Source organism: Panthera tigris, chromosome A1 (genome assembly GCF_018350195.1).
Source record: "Panthera tigris isolate Pti1 chromosome A1, P.tigris_Pti1_mat1.1, whole genome shotgun sequence".
In the NCBI taxonomy this organism is placed as follows: Eukaryota; Metazoa; Chordata; class Mammalia; order Carnivora; family Felidae; genus Panthera; species Panthera tigris.
Window position 1 is genome coordinate 49,972,045 of NC_056660.1, and position 21,041 is coordinate 49,993,085.

General features: G+C 36.0%; 1 long non-coding RNA gene across 1 annotated transcript in view; it reads right to left on the reverse strand.

Annotated features, from left to right (window-relative positions):
- Positions 1-6,898: 6,898 nt before the first annotated feature.
- Positions 6,899-21,041, reverse strand: part of LOC122236614 — a 50,630-nt gene continuing 36,487 nt past the window's right edge. The window contains exons 2-3 of the long non-coding RNA XR_006214704.1: positions 13,732-13,857; positions 6,899-6,964 (exon numbers count right to left, since the gene is read on the reverse strand). This is a non-coding gene — a long non-coding RNA (uncharacterized LOC122236614). The remainder of the gene's footprint in view (positions 6,965-13,731; positions 13,858-21,041) is intronic.

A 21,041-nucleotide genomic window follows, 5' to 3' on the forward strand; every position in this document is an offset into this window, starting at 1 on the left:
CATATGAATACTGGGAGAATACAACATTCACTTCATAACAGACAAGGTGCATTGTTGGTAGTATTGGAACCAACTCACTCATATTTTATTTTGAATTTTTATAATTCTCATAATTAATATTAGTCAGCAATTTACTTTGTTATCTACTATTTATCAGGTTATGTACCAATGTTATCCTTGATTCATAAAATGAATTTGAATGTTTTGGTCATTTATGTTATAACTGGTCTCTGTTTGGTAGAATTATCTAGTGAACCCATTTGTCTCTGATATATTTTTCTGATGTAGTTCCTTTACAACTTCATTTATAATAGATAAAATAGATAATAGATAAAAATTTATCTATTTAAGCCTCCCAGCTTTACTGTGGTTAATTTTTGTAAACTGAATTTTCTCTTAAAGTTATCTATTTATTTATATAGAGATCTGCCTGAATTTCCCAACAGCCAGATTACTGAAGGCTGATCTAGATTTACTCTAATGTAGAAAAATAAAGACTAAATGCTAAGTTTAGAAAAATAAAGATACAGGATTTTGTCCTTATACTTAGGTATCAGGGAACATACGATCTTAATAATACCATTTTTTTTTTCATTTTTAAAAATTTAATTTTAATTCTAATTCCAGTGTAGTTAACATACAGTGTTATATTAGTTTCAGGGGTACAATATAGTGATTTGATAATTCCATACATCCCCCAGTGCTCATCAAGATAAAAGTATACTCTTAATCCCCAATAACACTGTTTCTGTTCATTTGCATCTTATTTGTCATTTTTCTTTTTTAAGTAGGAATGTGCCTTTACTATTATCCAACCAGGAGAGTGATGGCAGGCTCCTCAAGGTCAGGAACTTATCTTCTGTTTATACTGCTATGATATAAAATACAGTGCAATACTCACAGTAGGTGTTTAACAAATATATATTATTATGAAAAGAAATATGGACCCTAATAGATGTTTGACATTTCATAATAATCTTCTAACAGCATATTATAATGGAGCCATACTGAGAACAAAAATTGATTTAAGGAAACACATTCTTATATAAAACTTTTAATAGAATAGTAGCTATACAGTTTTGCTATACTCTGAAAATAACTCTAAACAGTATACTTAGACAGTAGCAATTGTCAAGAAGTATGAATAGGAAATGATAATTTGACATTTAAAAGAGTAAAAAGTTTTACACCATTAACCACAGAGAAATGTGAGAATGTGAGAATAAAAAAAAGGTCTGTCAAAGGAAATATTTATGAACTAGTTGGAGTTCAAGGACAAATACATTTAACATCTAAAAGAAGTTGGCTGTTTTTTATACACCCTTGCCAAAGATTGACTTTCACCTATTTTCTCTCAGAAAATGAGTGGCAGTTTGGCTGTTTACAGGGTAGGATTCCAGGGATCCATTAAAATTTTCAAAATATCATTAATGGCATAATCATATATTTTTATGGGAGGTAATCATTTCTTCAGGTGGATCTTGTTAGTGAATTTTCACACTCTGTATTAGCATCATTATTGAACAGGATAACAAGGCAGATGCATCACCATTAGAGTATCAAGTGAACACAAGCATAGCAGTTTTATGAGTCACTGATCTGCTGTCAGCAATGAGCAGTCTATCAGTGGGAAAGTGCCCTTGAAATGAACTTTACTTTATCTGTAATGTTTCATTCATTGTAGACTCCTCATTGTGGAAGGTATAAATTGTAGATTCCTTCACTGAAAATGTCATAAATAATTTCACATAGTATCATTTAGGAGAAAAATATTCATTTGAAAATAATGAAGCATTTATTTTAATAGAAAGGAAGAATTTAGTCAGATTCTGCTAATTTAAATTTGATTTGTCTACTTTCACGGTGTTCTTGACTGCTGTATTTAAATAGTAACCAGACAGTTGAAAATACAATGCCATTACATTTCAAAGTTTCAGACACATTTTAATGTACAAGAAGATGAAATTTGCAAACTGACTTAGATTAACCAAGTTCAATTAAACCAAATGTAACAGATTACATTGAGCAAGCTTTTAAAAAATATTTCATTCAACATATTAGATCTCTTGCACTGAAATTCCCTTGCACTGAATTGCTGTATCCTTTGAGCCAAGAGAAGGAAAGCTTTCTGTATCACAAACAGCCGTAGAATCATAGATGTGTGTATGACAGAGCAAGGACACATGAACATGCATTGTAGTTTAGACATATACACAAAAATACTTTAATCACCTATATTTCACATAGGCAGCATAAACATGAGAATAATCAACTACCTATATAATTCACAAATATATTCAATAGATATTTCAAGAGTGTCATCTATTTGCCTATGGACTGTGGGCAACACTCAAGAAGAAAATTATCATACCTCTCCTTTTGTCTGAAATATTTTATAATTGAAGCAAGATGTTTGGGATTTGTTTTTCTCAGGTTTATTTTTTATATGTACAATTCTCAACTTTACTTTGCATATGTGGACTCAGCCTGAGGCAAATCATAGTCTGATGGTAGCTACGGATTATTGGACTGTGTCTGTAGTGCACTGATTTTATTGAGCTGAAATGTTCCATTGGGTCTAGTTATTATATTGAAGGTAAGATCCATACATTACATACATATTATTTAGGTGATGTAGCTTTTGATACTTTGACCTTTACATAATAAATAGTAATTGAGTAGATTAAAATATATACAATTCTTTGCTTATCTTTTTTTTTTTTTTCAATCAGCTTGTCTGAAATACAAATATATTGGAAACTTTATGAACTGCTCTTCTTAGGGGCCAAATAGTGAAAACATTTAAGGTAAGATAGTGTTGGTATTCTAGCAGTAAAATCTTGGCAATTCGTTATGACTAAAATTGAACTCATTTCTCTTCCCCACCCCCCCCCAAAAAAAAAAAACACAGTGTCATTTGCTACCTATCTCAATTGTGAATTCACCAATCATCCATTCTCTCAAGCTGGAAATTCTGTTGTCATCCTTGATAGTTCCTCTTTCCGCAAATTTTATTCTCATCAATTTCTGTCAATTCAATCCCTGCAGTATCTTCCAAATCACTCAACTCTATTCTTTCCTCAGTTTTAAAGATATCTTCACCTGCAGGTTTCATGTGCAATTCCTGAGACATCATTTGTCATGCCGTGAAAGAACATTATAATGCAAGGGTAGAAAGATGTTATTAGCATGGAAACAACATTAACTCCATTGAAATTAATTAAAATGTATATCAAAACTGATCATCACACATCACTGGGTGTTGGCAGAGTAGTTGAGAAACCATATGCACTAAAAATATTCCACACTCTGTTTCCAATTGTTAAAAATTATTTTGACCATGTCAGTCTCTTTCAAACAAACTTTACAAGTTCTGCATTGCTTGACACAGAACTCATTGACAAATCATACAAATTTTACCAACACAATCCTTTGTGTATTGTAGGATATCTATCTATCTATCCCCTGTGAGATATATAAATATATATATCATATATATACACATGCACGCATATATAATACACATATATACATACACATACATATATTGTAAGATATATATATATATATACATACATACATGCACACATATATGTACACATTTTATGATATATATGTCATAAAGTATTAATGTATTGCAGTTAGTTTTATTGGCAGTGACCTAATAATTATCAGAAGTCAGCATGGAGCTGATTGCTATCCATTTTAGTTAGATCAGCATATCCATAAGAAAAATTGTGTCATATCCATTTTGGCTCTTTTTCTTTTTTAGTTTATTTCAGAGAGAGAGAGAGAGAGAGAGAGCACAATCAAGGGAGGGGCAGAGAGAGAAGGAGAGAGAGAGAATCCCAAGGAGGCTCTGCTTTGCACTGTCAGCACGGAGCACAAAGTGGGGCTTGAATTTACAAACCACAAGATCATGAAAGAAAGAGCCAAAACCAAGAGTCGGATGTTTAACTGACTGAGCTACCCAGGTGCCTCTGGTTTTTTTTCAACTGCAATAGGGGAGGATGTCTATCCACAAGGTAACTTATGAAACATTTTACTTTCAATCTAAATCTGTTTTGATCTTTATAAATCCTACTCTTACCTGACAACTTTTGTATTTCACTAATTTTAATAAAATGAAAAAACTGTCGGGGCATCTGGGTGGCTCATTTGGTTAAGCGTCCGACTTCAGTTCAGGTCATGATCTCACAGTTTGTGAGTTTGGCCCCGCATCAGGCTCTGTGCTCATAGCTCAGAGCCTGGACCCTGATTCGGATTTTGTGTCTCCCTCTCTCTCTGCCCCTCCCCTGCTCATGCTCTGCCTCTCTCTCTCTCTCTCTCTCTCTCTCTCAAAAATAAAAATAAACCTTAAAAAATTAAAAATAAAAATAAAAAAAATGTGGAGACATCAACACCAAGTAATGGAATCAAGTTAAAAATTAGGGCAGAAAGGGATGCAAAAGACATTACAGAAATATTATCATTGTAATCTAAGGCATGCTGGCAGTAGACCCAACTTGCTATTCTGTTTTTTCTTCTTTAATACTTTTTCCAGCCAAAATACTTTCCCCAATTCCAATAAAATATTTGTTTTTAATAATGGAATACACTAAATTTTTAAAAGGTAAATCGTACTTAAGTTAATTCAGTGATTTAGGAAAAGTGGTAGAGAGTAGTTAAGGGCTTGTATTCATTTTCTATTGCTGCATGACAAATCACCACAAAATTAGTGGCTTAAAATAACATATATTTATTATTTCCTTCACATTTTCCAGGGATCATGAATCTGGGTACAGCTTAATTGGATCTTTGGCTCAGGGTCTTAGTCTTACAAGTCCCCATTCATAATGTTGGCCAGTGTGCTCCTTCTGGGGCTAAGCTCTCATGATTTTTGGTAGATTTCAGTTCCTTATGCTTGCGGGACTGAAGTCCCCATTTTCTTGTTACCCAGGGCCACTCTCAGCTCCTAGATGCACCCATTCATAAGGCCTTCATACAGACTCTCTCATAGTATGGTACCTGATTTCTTCAAAGCCAGCAAGAGTATCGCTCACTCCAGTCTGCTATGATGGAGCCTTATGTAATATAATTATAGAGTGACTATCTTACTGTCTTTGCCAGATTCTATTGGTTAGAAGCAAGTCACAGTTTCCACTGCACTTCAAGGGAGAGGATTATACAACTGCATGACTCATTGGTGATCACCACAGTGTGTTTCTGCCACAGAGTTCAATCATGTAAATCGTGGTAAGGGATTTGGATTCATACTAAGTGAAATGGGATTTTGTGGAAGGAAAGGAAGAAAAGAGGAAGGAAGGAAGAGTTAAATTATGTCCCAGGAAATTAAGACAAAAGGAGAAGATGATTCTGTTTAAAGGCTTCGAGGTGATTCTTGGAGAAGGTGGCTCTAGGGTAACAGGCTGATGGATAAGTACAGAAAGAGATCGTATCAGAGGAAGATTGTATCTGTGCAAAAACTGCAGGTGGACAAGCGCAGGGTGTGACCGAGGGAGAGCAGGTAGCACATAGGTATGAAGTGTTTAGGATGCATAGGGTCAAAAGTAAATAGAAACCAAAAGGGTTTTAATGTAGTTGGTGATTTGAGATGGTCTTAAAAGAGATCTGTATTATCAGACACGCTAGTTTGCAAGATAACCCAGTGCAGACAATAGGGAGAATGAATTAGAGGAAGAACTCAAAATAGGTGAGGAGACCACTACATCCAGTAAAATTTAAACACATTTCGAATACATTTTGAAATCTTTGAACTGCACAACAAGCGCCAGAACAACTTTCTTTTTTAACTGCTTTATTGGGGTATGATTGACATACAAAATACTGTAGGAATTTAATATACATGACTTGATTTATTTGGAGAAAAGTATATGCCCATGAAACCATTACCATTATCAATGACATAAACTTATTCATCACCTCCAAAAGTTTCCTCCTGCCAGCCCTCATTTTTTTTTTAGCACTTTTCTTTAAAAAGAGCTGCATCATAGTTAGTAATTGGAATAAAACTTTTCTTTAGTTTGCTTTCAAAGATTCTTTTGAAGGACCGTGATTTTAAGGGCATCTCAAAAGAACTAGGTGCCCTGCCTTTAATTGGCAGTTTCCAGTTTCAGGTCATAAGAATTAGGGTAAGGAACTAGGGCTTGCAATCTGCATACCTGCTAAATAGAAGATTTTGAATTGCTTTAGGACTGGAAGACTGGGCTGCTTATTTTTGCATCCTCAGTCCCTGACACATACTAGATGCTTCAAAAATGTTTTTAAATGGACAAATAAATGAATAGTCACACCAAATAAATGTTCTCATTCCAGCTACCAGACCACTACTTCCATCCACCCTGTTCCCTATACTCAGCCTTTCTTTTCCTTCCTCATGACCAAATTCATCGTTAAGATTCAAGGCATATTCTAGTCTCAAACTCTCAATGCATTAATTTTTATCTTGTTTTGTGTTAGAGTGAAATTATGTAGATTCCCTCATCCACAGACCCTATGTAATGTGTGAAATCACTCACAATATGGAAGGCAAGCTCATGCCAATTGTTTGAGTACTAATGGTGACCATACTTGAATTTGTCTTTTGAAACTAACTTTAGATGATTCCTCATCTCAATATTTCTGTCTAATGCCAAACTGATCACTAAATTTTGGGTTATGGAGAATATGCCCTGAGATATTACTTCTGAGCTAATGAGTGATGATTGTAAGATAAGATAAAGGAGAAACCCATGTTTACTAGTGCATGATTAAAGGTATGCCTGATATTCAATTTAACACAAATTTTTAAATACTCTTTCTAGAATTTCCTTAATAAATAGCATATTAGCATTTAGAATTATTTAGATTGTGTATACTTCTTCATTCATATTCATTAATATTAAAGAGGAATGAGGCTATTTTCTTCACTTAATAGAATTCTGGCAAATAAGATGTCCTCTTCCATTAGCTCTGTGCTTGATACCTAGAAATCATAACAAATATTTGTTAAAAAATTTTAATCTTAAAAACTCAATGAAGCTATATTTATCTGTCACTGTTGTTTGAGTAAACTACTCAGAATTAATAGATTGCACCTCAACTGCTTTACTCTAGGTAATTTTAATATTTAAATAAGTGTTTTCAATACACAAATGAATATGTAATATCCAGTATTTGATAAATTATTTCCTTTGTCAAAAATATTAAGATCATATGTGAGAAAGATTATCTGTATAGGCTTCAGTGAAAATATGGCACATTTAGGATTTGAAAACCTTTGAGAATTTTCGAATGTGGGCTAGTGTACTACAAGTTTTGTCATTGTAAATGATGTTTACAGTCTGAGCAAACCACAGAAAAGTGGAAGCAAACCCAAAGGCTGCCCGTGAGACACAGAAGAGCTTTAGCAGAGTCTGAACGTGTCTGACGTATGTGAGGTCTGTTCTACCGAGAATGACCTGCCATGCGTAAATTTTTGTGATGATATGCTGTAATTCTTTTTATTAAAAATAATGATTTCCTATCAGCAAAATAAGGCATTCTGATCATGAACAATTTGAACCATTCAAAAAAACAATAATAGGAGAAAAATCCATCCCTAGCCTCACCATCCAGGAATAAACACTCATAACACTGTTCTCTTTATTTTCAGCATTTCTATGCATCCTTTTTTTTACCTAGCTGTGCTTACATATTACGTGCATATGTTTATAATAATTTAGAGGGAAACCTATAAAACTTGGAAAATATGGGAAGGATAAAGAAGAAAACATCCAGATTCCATGAACAGATATAAGATCTTAACATTTTAATGTGTTTTCTAAACTCCTTTTTCCTATGCATATTGACATCATTTTTATATTCTGATTGTGAAGGATAGTTATCAGGGGGATATTTTTGATGGAAGAAGATATATATTGGGGTTTGCTGAGAGAGGATGTTGCTACAATTAGGTTGATTTATTAGTTTTTCTCAATGAACAAAACAATGAAATTTATTCAATGTAAGATTTAAAAATATGAAAAAGAATTTCTCAAGTACTTTGATAATTTTCTACACAATTATGATTTTGTGAAGAAGAGTCCTCTTAGTGTCCCAAATATTTTAATGAAAGCAGTAGTTTGTAGGGTTTAATATAAAATCCATGTTCTGTGACTTAGAAGATAAGTGACCTTGGAAAAGTTATTTACTCTCTAGGTTTTGTGTTCACATTGATAAAATGGGGCTAGATGAATTTATATGTGTGAATTGCTCAGAGGAGTGCCTATCACTTGGTAAATGCTATCTATATACAGGTTAGCCGTGACTAATTAGTTCTGGAAAAGAACAGTAACTTCTTTACTGTTTAAAGAGGTTGTATGCGGCCATAGGCATCATATGAATTATGCACACAGTGACTACAAGGGAAAATACTTTATTGGGAACTAGCAAAGAAGCAAAAATAGGAAAGAAAGAGCTGAACCAAATTTTGACATCAGGCTACAATTAAGTAATCTGAACCTGATGTTACTATTCAGACAATGTAAGGAAATGGTTTAGCGTCATCATGACAATTGTGAGCTTAATTTCAAGCAAGACATTTATAAACTGTAGCAATCTTGGGGATTGTTCTGCTGCAGTTGTATTTACCGTAAATAGACAGATACAAGTGTTTGTGTCAAAGGTATTAGTAAAGATGAGATAATTCACATCTAGTACTGGGTACAAGCTGAGCACCCAATAAATGTTAACTGCTGTTATTCTTAATTGTAATGGTAATATTAATAATAGTTCTTAATAATTCTAAAACTTTCTGTATCTTTTAATTCTTAAATTTGTCTCATCTCTAAGTCATCTAGAGTGGATATTAAATCTTTGGTTTCAAGCAAAGGTTTGTGATGATGTTTTTTTGAGTTTTTATGTACTTGAGAACTCATTTCTGTTTCTTTTACTAATTAAAGATGACTTGGGCGCACAAGTATTTCCTCTAGTCCATCTCATTTTCTCAAAGGATCATAGACAGCTACATCTCCATGCTCCCCTTTAGAATAGGGAGAAATCTGAGGTTTGGTTTCTGTAAGGAAACTGTCTGCCTGGAACTTGTAGGATTTTTTTTTTACTTTTTTTTTTTTTTTTTTTTTTTTTGCCCTAGTAAGGTATCATCTCTTTTTACTAATTTCACCCAGAACATTATGATTCTGTTCTAGATGTCCTTAATTTTTTCCAGTGGAGATATTTTTTCTTCAGCTGTGTCTTTTGATATTTTTTCCATTCCAAATGGTCACATTCCTCACTCTTCTCAACCCTCCTCAGAAGCCTGACCTTTTCCCACCTTTTCCTTTGTCTTCCCTTTTTATTTCCTCTAATAAGAGCTTTTCAAGTTGTTCCTCCGATGTATCTATTTGGTTTTTCTTAATGCCATTGCAAATTTAAATTTAGTTTGATATTATTAGTTTCCTTTTGACTCTTCTGTTTCTCACTCTTCTCCCTTCAAGTCCTCTATTTTCAACTAGGCTTATTATTTCCATATAACTTTTTATTCACTTTGCACTGAAGACGTTATGTCTTCTTGCTTTCTAATGTGGATGTCAAACTCTACAGCTTTTTTCTCCTAAACAATACAGTTATTTATTTGAAACTTTTTCTTTTTTCCTTTGTTTTTTGCCTAATGTGCCTCTTTATTTACATTTTTATTGAAGTATACTTAACATACATTTGGCTAGTTTCATGTGTACAGTATAGTGATTAAACAATTCTATACATCACTCAGTGCTCATCATGATAAGTGTACTCTTAGTCCCCTTCATCTATTTCACCATCCTCTCCTACATCTCTCCTCTGGCAACCACCAATTTGTTCTTTGTATTTACGAGTCTGTTTTTTGTTTGTCTCTTTTTTGGCTTTGTTCATTTGTTTTGTTTCTTACATTCTACATATGACCGAAATCATATAGTATTTGTCTTTCTCTGTCTGATTGATTTCACTTATCATTACACTCTCAATATCCATCCATATTGTTGCAAATGGCAAGATCTCATTCTTTTTTATGGCTCAATAATATTCCAATAGATAGATAGATAGATAGATAGATAGATCACATCTAATTGGAAGCTTTTTTTTCTAAATAATGTAGTTACACTGATTCTGATTCTAAAGTATGGATTTTCTTTCCTTTTTTACTGCAGGAATTTTTTATAGGCCATATTTTATTTTCTCTGTTTCTCCTTAAATTTTTCAATAAACAGAATTCTATCCAGGTTTGGCATTGCCAACAGACAGAAACCATAGATTGATTTTGGCTCCACTCTCTATTTACTTAAAAGTTGGTCATATTGAACCATAAGCTAAGCTGATGTGCATGGCTGCACAGCAGTCCTCACTGTGAAGCGCTTTGTGTATGTAGTGCCCCCACCAAGTGAGGATCTGCTGGGTCAGCAGGACAGCCTCTATTCTTATAGGACCATATATTCATATCCTATGATATGATCACATCCTATGATTCATACCCTATGAATATATGGTCCACATGAAAAAAATGTAATCTTAATCTCTCTTGCTTCTTCCCTCTGCTTTCACCTATAGCACTTGCCTCCTTTTCTCCACTCTCTTCCCATTGTTCATACTACCAACCGAATTTACCCCATTTCTCTTTCTTATTGAAGATAAGGTAAAAAAGAAAAAAGAAAAAGGAAGAGGAGGAGAATTAAAATTGAATTTTTTTAACTTCCTCTTCTTGCTTTCACTTCAAACTGTGCAATGATAGTGATAAACTATAGGATGACCCTTTTAGATCCTACAGATGAGTAAGTCTTTGCATGAACAAGTCTCTGTGCCACCGAATGAGGTATCCCATGATGTGTTTGAGTGGGAAATAAATTAAAAATACATATGTTTTCTTGTATTTATTTCAGATTTAAAGGGGACACAATTTGCTTTGTATTACTTGATATCTGTAAAGAAATTTGTTTTTGTAAATCCATAAAGATCCTTTGTAGATCTTTATATAAACCTTCACTATAGCCTCATTTTTGTGTTTTTGTTTATTTATTTAAGAAGCATATCTTGCCTTATTTTGTACTAAGGTGTTAGTTCGTGGTGACTCTGTCAAGACCAATTCTTAGTGACCTATATGAGTAAGTTTGATTGCCAGAAATTATATTTCTGTTTCCTGTTTTCCAGTAGTGGTTGACTGAAGCCATACCATGTGTAGATGCTAATTAAGTGGGGATACTTTGGAATAGCTGTGTATCAGACACGGCTCCTATGTATATGCTGAGTAATGTATATTGGGAATATTTGGAACAGGGCATTTTCAAATGCAACAACTCTAGCTTAGTTAGCAGTTTAGTCGTAGTGCATGACAGGTAATACCATGTGCATTTTTCTTTAATCCATGGACACTATATAAAATTTGAAAAATAAGAGGGATAAGAAAGAGGCTACCAAGATTGGATTGTGTCAGTGAAATTAAACATTTTATTAGAGATATTTCACCTCCATAGCTGTTCTTCAGACACATCCTTTGTTCTAGACAGTATGCCGGACCCAGGCTACATAGAAGTTATCAAAACAAGCAACTCCTTGAGGAAGACATAAACATAACAAATAATCCCACCCAATCCATTAGTATTGGGCTGAATGTTGTAAATCAAAATGTAGGATACTGAGACAGAATATATTAGAACTGATCTAACTGGGAATTTCTGACCCACCCTTGGGGGTGCCTGGGTGACTCAGTTGGTTAGGAGTCCCACTCTTGGGGCTGTACTCAAGTCATGATCTCATAGTTCATGAGATTGAGCCTCGTGTCAGGCTCTGTGCTGACAGTGGGGAGCCTGCTTGGGATTCTCTCTCTCCGTCTCTCTTTGCCCCTCCCCCATAATATGTGCACATTCTAAAATTAAATAAATAAAGAAATAAAGAAATAAAAGAAATGCCCCCCTTTGAAGCAGTGGCATTTAAGGTGAGAGATGAAGGATGAGATAAGACATAGAGTGAGCATGTTGATGAGGCAGTTTGGTGGTGAGTGTGGGAAGGCCCTGACCTGAGGTGGGAGAGAAGACCTGTATATGTGCATGTGGTGAATGTAGGAATGCGGTGAAAATGGGACAAATCTCTGTTAGGGTCCTGATGATGCTATCTCTTAGGTCATGTTTTGAACTTGAAACCTAAGACTGACAGGATTCCAGTCTGATAGGTAAAAGGACCCTTCAGGAGTCGAGGGCAAGGTAGAGCTAGAATCATAAACATGCTCGGAAAAGTTAGAAATTCATTGCAGTAATTTAACCAAGAGATGTTGGAGACTTGGACTTAGTTGGTGGCAAACAGGGAAGAGGGAAGAACATAGATTAAAAAGCTGATGTTGTCAAGATGCAAGACTTTGTCTCATTTCATGATTGTTACATTTGTAGATACAAATGGAGAATTGTTGCATGTTAGAAGTCAGAAGTCCTGGTTGTCATAAGATCCTTCCTCTTCATTTATGGATAAAAATCAAGTTTCCCAGATTAATGAGAGTTTGGGGACAGAATTAGGGGGAAAAACCCCTAAAATCTAGATTGTGCTTATTTTACAATTCTAAAATCATCCTAATGTTTATATTTTAACCTTATGAAGTACTGAGGTAGAGATGGGTATTTGCTGCTGCGCTATTGCAGAGAAGTCAAGATCTCAATATTCTGCTCTATTTTTGCAGCAACAGACTGCCTCAAATCAGAGATGGGATGTTAGGCTTAAGTGAATCTCAGGATTCGCAGGAATCAAGATGTCAGTATTAAAATGCTTGTCTCCTTCCACTCACGTTTTAATTATCTCAAACAGGTTGACTTAAGGATTGTAGGAGTGTAAATTGACTACATTTTCCCCTAACATAGCTGCTAGAGAGATGGCTGGGATGTCTTGCAGATTAGTTGGAGACTCACCTTTTCCACCTTTGTTCTAAAATTTAATTAGCCAGCATTTCTGCTGAACTGATGTGATGAAACTCAAGAATCTGTGGCCCACATGAGTCTGGCCTGTGGAAAGAGTCTCCGGGGGTAAATAGATTCACTTGACTTGAACTTCTCCCTTACCTCCAGAAACGAGCCTCACTAAATAGAAATAGAAGTCATGAAATGTGCTGCGTATGAAACTACCACCCGCGAAGGAAGACCCTATAATTAAATGAGTACAAGTGACTGAATCTGTGGAGCTAAAATTTAAGCAATTTCTATGTGCACAGCTTGCCAACCTTAGCACACTGGTTGGGCATCTTGCCTGTTGGCCTTCGACCTAGGATGGGAGCATAAAAATTACCTCATCATTCAATTTAAAAAATCTGATTGACCCATTTCTTTACGTAGGATGGCTCCTGCCTTAGAATTAACCATGGATCTCCCTTTTAAATGAGTTTCGACTGGGTATCACCTTTAATTCATATTTTTCACACTATATTTAGGTTGTATTGGGCAAAAGGATTCAGAATCTGTACATGACTAAATTGTTTTAAAAGCTAAACAGTGCCACAGGCCTGTGGCACTCAAACTTCTAAGTGTGAAACAGAAATGAGAGACTCACACATCACATATCTTCTCTGACAGCTCTGAATAACTGGCCAGGCTGTCTGCTGTGAATGAATCCTGGCTCCAATTTGGCTAGTCAGTCTTTTCTGTAGCAACCACTTTCAGGCCCAACACTACCATTTCTGACAGCATACATATGTATGGAAAAGCATGGGGACTATTGCATTATCCAGCAGGGGTAACATTGCCAACCTTTTGGTTTTCAACTTACATTGTTACTTGATTCCACGGTGGAGATGTGGGCAGGTGAGTTCAATATAGCTGATAGAATCACAATCCAGGCAGCAGGAAGGCAAACCCATGATCATTCTTCCTTTTCTACTGGATCATCCTGAAACTTTTACGGAAGCCAGTGGTGAATATACTGTTGATTCCATTTTATTCTTTCAGGGGGATCTGCAGTTATTTTTAATTTTTGGTTTCTCTATGGTAAGAAGGTTGGACTAGCCACAATTATCATACCTCCATCTCTTCTGGAGTGTTTTTTATTTCAGAGACCAAGTCCAGATGTAATGGGAGAACTAGATTGACTAATTAGGCTGGAAGAGATCTTAAAATGTATTATTTGGTAGAAACCCTTGGGTGTCCTGGGTAATCCAGTTATACAACACCAGGAAAAAAACTCCTGATGTAGAAATTATAGGGGGCTTAAACCCAAAGGAAATAAGTGTGTCCAACTTCACTGTTCTCTTCCATGTCTAATAATCCAGTTAAATGCTGATGTAGCATGCCACACAGATCTCTTGAAATTGAGGCAATTCACAAAACTTGATAAATGTCATACTAGCATTTTCCCTGACTCTGACACCTCAGGGCAACCGAGAGAAGTTACTTCCCATTGCCCAGTACCACACATCTCTCTTCATTTAGCAAGATGAAAAGAATGGATGTAATCACAATATTCTTAGAAAAGTCATTAGGGTTTGACCATGAAAATGTGACCACCTGTCCTCCACTCTTTCTTTCATGGTTTTTGAATATATGTTGGTTATTTTCCCCCAAATTTTATAGATTATTTTTATCTAGGATTGCTAGGAAACAGATTTGGTAGAGAGCAAGAGGGAAGCACTATGTGCAGAATATTATAGGGTAAAGAATGGTGGAGCTTAGAGACTTGACATTAACCAATGCTGTGACCTAGGAAAATACCCTTTCCTGCCCGATACCTCAGTGTCTCCATCTCTCAAATGTTTTGCCTGGGGAATATCTATAGACATTGATACCTTCAAAAATACAATTCTATGCTTGCAGCTTTGTTTCTCTCTTTTCTTTCTTTCTTTCTCTCTCTCTTTCTTTCTTTCTTTCTTTCTTTCTTTCTTTTGTTTTTTAAATTTATTTTGAGAGAGAGAGAGAAAGAGAGAGAGAGGAAAACATGAGGAAGGGAGGCGCAGAGAGAGAGGAGAGAATGAGATCCCAAGTAGGCTCCACACTGTCAGCGAGGAACCCCATGTGGAGCTCCAACTCATGAACCATGAGATCATGACCTGAGCCAGCGTCAAGAGTTGGCCGCTTAACTGACCGAATTACCCAGGCACCTTACACTCCACAGCTTTGTTTTTTGAGTAGCCTATTTTATTTCTTCTGTGGAGATAGTAATGATGGTTTTTAAGGGCTTACTTAATGGCATTTTTTAAAAGCGGCTTTGGCAGAAACATAAAGAAAAAATGTATAGTAATGGTAGATGCTGTGATGTGTCACCCAGACCTCTAGCTGCCGTGAGTGCCACCAGCATCCGGATCTCAGTAATCAGCCTTCTTCAGAATTGCCTCATTGAGAAGAGCCACTCTGCCCAAAGTCATGCCCCCTTGACATGGAAATGTGAAGGCTCAGCCTCCTGACCTGAATTCTTAAAAACGTAAAGGGTCAGCCTTGGTTCAAAACTCCCCATATGGCTGGTGAAGCCTCCCTTGGGACTGCATCACAACGCAACATGTTCTCCTGCCAAATTCTGGCTTTCTTCCCTTCTTTCCCTTCTGCAGGTGCTGATCTCAGGAGCGTTCCCGAGTAATTCTCCCCCTGCTAATCCCCAGCTTAGAATCTGCTTCTCTGATTGCCTAACCTGTACCAGACAGTGTAGAATACTTCTCTTTTATTATCAAGTCATGTTTTACTTATCTTAGGTTCTAGGACAAGGTTCTTTCTGCTTTCCAATAATAAAAGTCCTCTGATTGTGCTAGGGGGAGTAGTTTTCTAAGGATGCAGGTTATGGTCTCTTTCTCTTGTGCAGTGTAACCCAAGCAAAATAGCTTGTCTACACTTTGCAGACTCATCAAATGCATTGACTATTCAAGAAAATTGAACTTGCTATTTATGGCCTCCTTAGATAAATGTACTTTAAAAAATTCAGTGTTTGTAAGTAATTTGAGTTCACTAGAAGGACTTTGACAGGTTATTTAAAAGGATATGGAATGTTGTGAAAAGATGGCTTTATTTCAATTCCTTGATGTTTTAGCCAACCTTGTGAGGTCTTCTTATTGATGGGAACAGTGTAATTTTAAGCATTTTATATTTTATCTTTAAAAAGTGAATCATGAAAGAAAAAATTTTCAATTGCACTATCTTTAATTGGAAAAGAAAAGCTGACATCAAGTTATGAAAATTTATGAATAGAAGGATAGTGGTAGACATTTTGAATGACTTTAACTTACATTTAATTATTCAACATTAAATGAAAAGTATGTAAACATGAACTGCAAAAGGATAGACTCTAAACCGAAAGGATATTTTCTCATTGAGAGTCTCTGAGGAACACTTCAGAGTAGATTTAACTCAATGAAATCTCAGAACGAGAAAGGGGAAAAAAAAAAGGACCATTGAGAAATTCATCATGGAAAACATCACAATGTAGAGATAGAGATATTTCTATAAAGAATATTTACTTAACATTTTAATATTTAGATGGTGAAAGAATCCAAAATACAAACCAAGGATCAGTTATCTAAACTAGGGGTAGTTTTTTGTTTTTGTTTTTGTTTAACAAGGATACTAATATTGAGGCAGCTTCCTCTCCTCACCTCTTGCCCCTGCCTCCAATTTCTGGAAGCCTTACATGATTTTTTTGGTACTCTGTTTATCTCAAAGGTCTAGAAAGCAGGACAGTTTTCCTAGTTAGGTGTAAATGGGTTATAGAGTAGCATAAGGATCAAGCAAGCAGAAATGAGACCAGCTTCCTGGGCCACACACATTGTTTTGTTGCATTGAGATTTTGCATAGAAAGTATGTTGTCCTACATCATATCACTATGCTTCAGGAGCATATGAAAATTTCTTATAAACCCAATGAGGGGAAAAATCACCTGAACATAAACAGGAAGGGATAATGGAAACTAACATGTATTGCTGATCTGTATCTGACACCATTCTAGACACTTTTATCTCAGTCTCCATAGAACCCATGATAGGCTTGAATTACCGAGCACACTTTACAGAGAGAGAAATTAGTAATTGAGCTAACATCACACAGTTAAGAAAAGGAGGAGTCTGGATTCAAAGCAAGATCAGTGAAACTCCAAAACCTTTGTATCAGCAGAAATGATTATGTGCATCTGTGTACTACCCCAGACCCCTTCAGACCACTTATTCTCCCTCGCCATGTCCTCCCTTCTTCTGATTTTCCTCCTGCTCCATTTTTTTAAAAATATCTGATTTGCTTGTCTATTTAATGAGGGCTTGGGATGTTAGCTATGAATTACAAGGATGTTTGAGGTAAGAAAGATGTAAAAGTTAATTGCTATCCAATGTTGGAATAATAACATAATGAAAAATTCAGCTTCAACTCACCTGAGCTCACTTCTCCTCTTCAAATAGCAAATAATCAAGCTGCAGAGGACTTTTTAAATTACAATGGGCAAAGGATGAATTCATCACATTGGCTTACTGTGTGTGTACAAAACAAACCTATCACTATATCGCTATTTACCACATTTCTCGGATGAATGAGTTATGAAAAAAATGTGCAGTTTTAAAGAGACTTAAAATTATTTTTAACAATTAAGAAATAAACCAGATGTACGTAGATGAGTGGTTATTAAACAAGTTACATCATCCCCTATGGAAAATTTGGCAATGTCTAGAAACATTTTTGGTTGGCACAACGGAAGGAATTGCTTTTGGCTTCCAGTGAGTAAAGTCCAGTGCTGTTGCTAAATGTCCTATAATGCACAGAAAAGCCCTTTCCTTAAAAGAATTTCCTAGCCCCAAATCCCAATAGGGATGCCTATTGAGAAACACTCATTGAGGTGATGTGCAAATTTTTAACAATGGGACCAATTTTTCTCTTGTCAAAGAGACATTTTTTTTTCTTCTCTCATACAGTCAAAAGTCATAGGTATTTTCTTGACTCAAACATTTATGCCTTTATTTAAAACTTTGATATTTTATTTATTTCAACATTTTTGCATTTATTTTTTAAAATATTTCATCAAAATATTATTTATTTTGACTGTTGAGTGTTTTGACACCCCACTGAGTTTGTGCCCAGGGCATATATCTCACCCACTCTACCCTAATCCTGTCTCTGTTCAAGATATAAAAAAGGAAACAATATGGCATAGTGGTGAAGAATGAGACTCTAGGGTCTAAATGTCTGGCTCAAATTACAATTTTAGCACTTTTTAACTCTGTGTCTTTCTCACTTTATTTGCTCCCTCATCTGTAAAATGGATAAAGTAGTACCTATGCACCTTGGTTGTTTCAAGGGGTAAATTTATCATTTAGCAAAGAACTTGGCATAGATTCAGCACACCTCAAACACTGGGTATTAAAACATAGCACTAAACTGGATGCACTTTCTGGTGTCATGAGTATAGATGAAGGAGAATGACTATTTATTGGCTGGTCAAAAATTTTTTTAAATTTTTTTATGTTTATTTTTGAGAGAGAAAGAGAGTGTGAGTGGGGGAGGGGCAGAGAGAGAGGGAGACACAGAATCCAAAGCAGGCTTCAGGCTCTGAGCTGTCAGCACAGAGCCCAGCACAGGGTTTGAATTCACAAACCACGCTATCATGACCTGAGCCGAAGTCTAATGTTTAACCGACTGAGCCACCCAGGCTCCCTGGCTACTCAAAATTTTTAAGGAATGACACCATCCAACCCATCTCTTTTTCTGTGCCTAGTTCTAAGCTAAGAACCACACTCAAGTTCTCTCTTTTTGGTGGTCTTACACCTATTTCACTACAAAGACAATAGTATCTAATAGCCTAGAACAAACAAGAATCATTTTCTCCGTTCTAGGACAATAACAGAACTTTGAGTAATAATAGGACATTAAAACCAAAAGTCAAATCAATAACTTGAAATACAAGTGGAAAATAAGAAAAGCAAATCATGGAAAATAAGGCCCTATTACCAGTAGCAGAGTGTGCATCATGTGAATGGAGGTCTCAGTTCTTGGATTCCCCATGAAAGATTTACCTGATGACCCATGCTGGAATAAAGAAAGGAAAATAGCAAGCAGAAAGCAGTTTATTAAGGACAGTACACTCTCAAGATGGGAGGGTGGGCAGGCCCAGAGGTAGCAACTTCCCTGAGGCTACAGGGTCATTTCTTTTTATGTAAGCAAGGTCTTGGGTCATGGATGCGTTGATCTCTAATGGAGTCTGTTCCCAACCAGTTGGGGGGACTCCTCCCACTGGTCAGGAGAGAGAGTTTTTGACCCTACAAGGTTTGTATCAGAACCATCATGGCAGCCTTCCCCCATGATGGCGGGGCAGGACACAAAACCGCAATGCACATGCATTACTACGAGTCTGGGGGTTATGCTGGAGCTTAGGTGAAAGAGGAGAGCTCATGTTCTATACCTGTGGTTCTTGGTATGTTAGCCCCAGGGTCTTGGAAGCCACTAGGCTAGGATGTTGAGGGGTAATGGAAAGCCTCAGGACAAAGTCAGGATGTTGTGCCCCCAGGCTTCTAATATGTAACCTATTTATCATTGCCCTTGCCTCCAGCTAATGTCTAACTAACTGCCTCCTCTATCTATCAGTTCCAAACAGTGTTTCTAAATGAAGCAAGTCTGGTTTACATATAAATCCTGGTCACAGTGCCATCCTGGTCATTGTCACCTGGCATAAGCAAACAGACAAAGAATGAGATTTCCAGATTCCCTTTGTAGCTGTGGTCATGTGATAAGTGATGTTGACCACAGTAGAAACACACTGAAGTGTGTGATATTCTAGGAAGGCTGTTTATGGATTCAAATTATTTTGGAGAGCATTTTTTTACTTTACTTTTGCATTGCATCTAGCCTGCATCAAAATGATCGCTGGAGCTCCAGCAGTTACTTTGAAACATGAGAACATCTTGGGTATAGCAGACATATGTTAAAACACTGAAATAGAAAAAACCAGGCATCAGATTTCCTGATAACAATATGGAACTGCCACAGAGGCCCCAACCTGCCCACCTCTGGACCTCTTTTAAATGAGAAAGAAAAATAACAATCTATTTCACTTGAGCCTCCATATTTATGTGTGTTATAAACAAATGTAATCTTAACTGATACAATTTTCTTTTCATGTGTCATTTTTTAAACTTCGGAGAGCTGACCAGCTTTCTTCCACCCACACTCACTTTGAATGTATGATTTGAATGTATATCCAATGTGCTTAACTTAGAAACAGCTTTTTAAAGCCTGAATTTCCATTTTGCCCTTATTTTCCACTTATTTTTCAAGTTATTGACTTGGCCTTCAGCTTTAATATTCTGTAACTCAAGTTTTACTAATTGTGTATGTAGATAAGCTGCCCCTACTATTATTGACTCACTTCCAGGAAAGAGTGCCTGCTTAACCATGAAACATATTTTGTTTTTCACATGTGACTTCTGTGACCATTAAAGGGAAGGTTGAATGTCCTTGCTTTTCCAAGCTGCTTGGTAAGCATTACTCTGACCTTAATTGATTGGGACTATTTCAGGATTTAAGAAAATGCACATTATGCTTCAAAGCGCAAGTTGTGTGGCTTGTTCCAGCTTGTGGCTTGTTGCCAAGGTAAATCACTGAAAATTTCTAATAGGAAAGAGTAAAGATACTGTGATTTAATAATAATAAAGAAATTGATTGGCAAATGAGTAAAATCGCTGTCGTTCAGGTGATAGAACTGTCACGTTCAGTTGATAGAAAAGCCTTCTGCTTGGAGGTCTCAAGCTCACCAATGTGAGTCTGTGAATCTGTACTATATGATCCTACAAAGGTAGGAAGGAGGACAAAAGAGAATGGATGAATGAATAATAAAGAAAATCTACAGTTGTTTCTTTCTCTTCTTTTTAGGTTTCTTCCTGATGGTTGAAAAAACTCTAACAATAAAATATTTTTGATAAAGTCATCAAATTCTACCTAAACATTCTTTCTCTATTTTCTTTCTTTCTTTTTTTTTTTTTCAACATACACCAAGTCTCCTTAAATGCATGTTATTGTAGCAGATACTGTAGTGCCTCTATTGCAATCAGCCTTACCAGTTCACAGAAATTTCGCTGGCTGCCAGATCCTGCTCTTCCCTCAAATAGGACAGACCAAAAATGCCAAGGG